Consider the following 6,000-nt stretch of genomic DNA (forward strand, 5'->3'; position numbering starts at 1 on the left):
AAGGAACAATGCAGAAAACTCATCCGTCTTCTCACGCAAAAGGTAAACATAAATCATACCTTAAATAATCTTCGACTTCCTAAATATCTACAACGATATTTAAACCAGAGACCTTAAGTAGTGGACGTGACAGAAGTTATCAAGTTTGGGAACATTCCAATTATTGGATTAAAATATGGTTTTATCCGAGATGGAGTGTGCATTAGCCCATAAATCGAATGAATCTGAAATTCGAAGCTTGTTTGAGATTAGAGAAACAACAACATCCTTTTATAGGCAATGTTGTGTAGACATGAATATACAAACATTGCTCAAAGAGGCCGGGGAAGAGATTTCAAAGATTGAAGTTTCCTACAACAATCGGGTAATTCACTTTCCAGTAAAGCACTCGAAGAAAGATCCTATTAAAGGACCAGGTGGTATGTCACCAGATTTTATACAAAAAAAACGTCGGAGACGTAAAGCAGACGTACACCAAGAACGAGGAAAAATGATATCAGCAAAGTCATCGCTAAGACCGAAGCAACCACTAGGACTAGTGTTCCAGCCGTCTTGAGCTGTCTATTTGGTGGTTGTATTATTTTAGCAGGTATCCTCATTATGATTTTCAGATGGAAGATCCACAATGTTGAAGATTAGCAATCATTTTTTTGAAATCATATTGTCATCCATACGAATTTAATATACAAATTCTAAAAGATAAAAGAAAAAAAAATAGCTCAATCAAAAGAAAGAGATCTATCCCAAATAATTATAAATAGACTATAATACAGATTTTTAGGCCCCAGAATACTTGACATACTTGATTTAAATCAAATATTAACCACAGCGCTAGCCCTATAAAAATTTATATACAGAATAGTTTTTAAGTTCACCTAATTAACATTCAAATAATGCAATTCTTAATTCTTTTTTTTTTAAATTGGGCTTGTCAAAAAATCTGAAATAATGAAAGAACCTCCACCAAATTATTTTCTCGCCATTCAAATAAAGAACGCTAAAATAAGGACAAAAGCTTCAGAATTACAAAAACATGTAATTGAAAATGATCCCAGTCTGACAAAGGCCATAATCAAAGTTCCTTCCATCTTACATTAAAAGTCGTTAACCTAAAAGATAATGGCAAAGTTGAACTCATAAAGACATCTAAACCAACTACATCTTGACTTTCAAGGCATTGGAAAATTTTATGAACAAATTCTATATGCGAAATTATATAATGAGAATATAGTTAAGGCTCACTTAGGCTCTGTTTTGGAAGAAATTACCAAAGAAATCAATAAAAGCGGCATACGGATCGCAAATCAGGAAATTCTAGAAGCTCCATTTGAGTCCATTCAATTATATCAGCAGCAAAATGAGCATCAAAATGACTCATTGTTATTATTATTTTTTATTATGGTTGCATTGTTATTATGGTTGCCACCATTTCAGCAGTGAAAGAGGCTGAAGAACCTGTGTACCCAAAATGGTTGTCATGGGTTTTTCTACTTTTGGTGTTCAATTCTACATTATTATATTCGGTGCTAAATGGATGTATCATCAATGGCGATAGATAGAATCAATGGCGTAATAGAATTACGCATCAGATTGACCATTGCTCTACAAAACAAGGATAAAAATAAAAAAAAAAATCAAGGCCATGTTAAAATTAAAAACAAATATTTTATTCACAAGTTTGGTTTTTGTTTCAAATGTTGGAGCAAAAATCACTCAGACTTTGTTTTTTGCCTACGACCATGTGTTAAACGGGAACCCTTTGGCCGTGTGTTTATCCTTAGGATTGGCATTTGGCATAGAGATCCTTATTCCAGAGGTCTTTTGCCACCGCTTTCCCCCTTATATGGGAAATCTCGTAAGCAAAATAATGGACTTCTTGTGTACTTGTTGTTTTGATGCAGGTACTTATGAACTGCAAAGAGAAGATGCGCAAGCCATAAGTACATTGCCAAAGTATTCCACAATTGGAAATTTGAAGAAATATATGAGACCAATAAAAGAAACTTAAGGAAAAAATGATCCACCAGCAGTGGCCACTATTACCACAGCTTCTTTGTCACGAGAGATTTTTTTGAAAATGCTTGCCAGAGGCCATTCCATAGCTCTGGTCAAGCGAACAAGGCAAAGTAAAGACTATCTTAGATGTATTCGCCTTCACGACATTGGAAGCCAATTGATTCAGGACGAGGAAGTTTAAATAACTGATAATTTGATTATAAAAGATGCATTAATCCATTATGTCCATGAAGATGGATTAGAATTAATGAAAAAATTCAGAACTCAAAGAGAGCTCAACCAAAAGCTCAAGAGATCAGAGCTCAACCAAGAGCTCAAGAGCTTAATCAAGAAACCAGAGACCAGAGCTCAAGCTCCCATGAGCTCAGTCAAGAGAAAGAGACCAGTTGGCCTTTGTCAAGAGGCAAAATATCTTCGGAAAAGATATGGTGATTGGAGTGGCTACATATGAAGATGTCATATCCTTTGGCAATTAATAGACGATACAGTTTATATCCAATTCCAGAATTGGAAATTCGAACTGTTACGGGTAATAACCACAAGTCCTAGATACGTAATTGACAAAATCGGAACAGATCCGCTCACTTTGGGGGAGATGGAGATAGGGTTAATTTCGAAAAAATAGAAAAAAAATTAGGTATTTTTAACCTACGAAGGAGTGATTGGAAATTAATGAAATTTCATATTTAAAAGGACCTCGCAACTCAGATTTCTTATTTCAAATCTCGACCGGATCCAGTGTCGTTGGGGTGGGATGTTGGAGGAAGGACCGGAAATCTTAAAAGAGGTTTAGAATGGTATGATCAGGATGAAAGTTGGTGGGACACCAACATACTTGCTGGTATTTTCTTGGAATGACACTTTAAATAAAGGTGTTAGCAATTCCAATATAGTACATCGGGGTAGGGATCGCCTATTATTCAAATACGATCCAAAAAAACTAATACGCGAGTTGACTTGCAAATATGTTTTGGCTTTTTCTCCAATTAGCTATGGATTGATGGCAACTAAATTTTAATTCAAAAACCTCAGCAGAAGAATTTATTTTGTCTGAACTTACAAAAAACTTTCTGTAAAACTTCCATAGTTAGTAAATCTATTAAAATCATCTCTTCTTTTGTCTACATCTGAAGTTAATCCTAGTACCCAGCAACAAAGTGATCGCAGACGGACAAGAAAGAACAATCAGAGACGAACAAGACAGAAGAATCAAAGACCAAAGAGTCAAGACAGAATCAACAGGACAAAGTCAAGACCAGTCAGAACAAGACAATATTAAAACAAGACAAAGTCAAGACGAAGAATCAAGACAGAAGAAAAAAAGAGTCAAAGAGTCAAGAGTAAGAAGAAGACGTAGAAATGAGAAAAACAAGGATGTTCTTAGATTTAAGCAGCATGAGAAAGCAGCAGATCTAAATAAACGTTGAGGTTTAAAAACGATATAGCACTGACGAGAACTAAACGTTATATTTTCATTTGCGCTCTTTGCATTAATCCTTATAATCTATTTCACTTTTTTTATTTTAGGGATGGAGAAGATGCTATTTCGGAGGTAAAGAGCCTTATGAGTTCTCTAGGAAGTCCCGATGAAGAAATTAAAGATGCTCATTCACTATTTTTTTTTAATGGATGAAATTTTCTACTTCGAGGAAAGGAATATAAAATTAGTGTCATTTTTGTTAACGAAAACTTGGAATCATTTACGGAGAAAAACAAGCTAGAAACAATTATTCAAGAATTGAGTTGTAAAGGTTTCAAGAGGACAGAGTTTATCTTAAAAACTATTATGAAACATTTCAGTGACAAGGAATTACGAGATAATTTCAAGATCCATGATCTTAAAGAAGCAATTAGGTGAGCAACAACAAGCGCCACTATTGTTTATACCAATGGGGATCAGTTGCTTAGTGGAATAGCACAGCAGTTTAAAGAACATACTCCACAAATTATGCCGGAAGGTGGTTAGAAAAAATGTATAAAATGGAAGAAATTTTTAAAGAATTCTTGACAAAAAGTGTAGACAGGTGTATTTCTTTTTGAGTGAATTCAAATGCAGTTTAGTTTTTTTTTTGAATACAGTGGTTGTTAACCTGTTCCTTTAATTTTTGCTTGTTTACGTTTGCACAACTTAAAAAAATAAAGTGGGAGGATTTAGTGTCTAACTAGATTTGATTTCCTCTCTAGAGTCTACTTTGCACAAATTTTATTCGTCTATTTCCAACTTAGACAAAGTTAGGGCTTGTCTTATTGACACACTTTACAATAATAAAAAAAATGCTAATCCTCCCGCCAACATAAAACCAGATAATTTGTGTGACTTAAGAAATGACCTACCCAATGTCCGCAAAGACCCGTCCATTATTATAACTAAAGCAGATAAAAGCAATTCTTTGGTTGTCATGGATACGAAAGATTACAACACAAAAATTTATGCAAATCTAAATGACAAAACTACACATAAAACTTTAACCCACGATCATACTGATCAGTATTGATCAAATTATGAAAGAATTAAAAGATCTAAAACAAAATGGTAAAATTACTCCACAATTATATAATAAATTTTCCCCCGAGGCAGCTTTTGTCGAAAATTTTATGGTCTACCAAAATTACATAAGCAAGGAATTCCTTTAAGGCCAATTGTAACTTGTACGAACGCTCCCACCTCTAACATTGGAAAATGATTGTGTACAGCCTTCAAACCTTTGTTTTTTTCTCAAAAATCTTTTATATGTAATTCGGTTTGGTTTAGTTGAAAAGCTCAAAAACATAAATATTTCAGAAAATACAGTTATCAGTAGCTTCGACATTGTGTCCATGTATGCAACTATTAATGTTGCAGAATCCGAGGAATTATTCGAAAATAAAATAAATGAAAATTGACTTAATAGAAGCTTCTTTAACATGATTAGATTTTGACGTTTTAATGACCTTGGTTAAACTTTGTAACAAATATTTAATGTATTTTCAATTCCGTAATTCTTTCTACCAACAAATAAATGGCTTATCAATGGGTACGCCTCTCTCTGGGTTACTGGCGAATGCTTATGTAGAGCGTATAAAAAATTGGGCATTAAATTCATATTTGTTGAAACACATGTTTTGGGGACGTTACATGGATGACGTAGTTTCACTTTAGAACTATGGGGGACATGAACTTAGGGTTTTTTTAGGTCACCTTAATACATATGACAGGAATTTACAGTTTACCTTAGAAATCGAAATTGCAAATAAAATCTCATTCCTAAATGTTCTAATTATTCGTAACTTAGATGAACTCAATTTTACTATTTACAGAAAACCAACACAAAACAATATATATCTACATTTTGAATCAAACCATTCCCCACAAGTTAAAAGACTGGTCTTAATATCTCTCGTCAATCGTGCCCTAAACATTTGTTCTGATTCCTACATCACAGCTGAACTAGACTTTATCAGAGACATACTTTTTGGAAATGGGTATCCTCTTTTATTTATTAATAATACAATTATACGTAGTGTGAAAACTACACTACCATAAAATGAACGATAATTTACCATGTGAGAATCCCGATAAACCCCAAAACATAATTTACCTCTCATATATCCCAAAAATCACTAGAAATCTTAACAAAAGTATGCAAACAAAATAATCTGTATGTTATATTTACCAATAATTTGAAAATCAGAAATTTCCTAAATTCAAGTAAAGATAAGACTCCAGTTACTCGCCAAAGAGGTGTCTAGCCTATACCATGCGATTGTGGCAAATTCTTTGTAGGGAGAACCCACCAGAATTTCGAGAAACGTCTACAAACACATAAAGATGATATCACCAAATCTCTAAATTCTAACACTACTTCTAATTCTTTTGATTCTGCTTTAAGCAGCCAGTTTTTCGAAAATCCTAGCCACAAAACACTTTTTGAAGAATCCGCCATTATTAGCAATGATCTAGGCATAAAGCAAGTAGTTCGAGAAGCAATTGAAATCAGACTTAAG

At 33.7% G+C, this 6,000-nt stretch overlaps 1 long non-coding RNA gene across 1 annotated transcript in view; it reads left to right on the top strand.

Moving 5' to 3' along the window:
• LOC136033580 (uncharacterized) overlaps positions 1–4,109 on the top strand; it is a 46,806-nt gene extending 42,697 nt beyond the window's left edge. Inside the window, exon 9 of the long non-coding RNA XR_010618954.1 lies at positions 3,544–4,109. This is a non-coding gene — a long non-coding RNA (uncharacterized LOC136033580). The remainder of the gene's footprint in view (positions 1–3,543) is intronic.
• Positions 4,110–6,000: the final 1,891 nt, after the last annotated feature.

The sequence above is a fragment of the Artemia franciscana genome, chromosome 12 (assembly GCF_032884065.1).
Source record: "Artemia franciscana chromosome 12, ASM3288406v1, whole genome shotgun sequence".
In the NCBI taxonomy this organism is placed as follows: Eukaryota; Metazoa; Arthropoda; class Branchiopoda; order Anostraca; family Artemiidae; genus Artemia; species Artemia franciscana.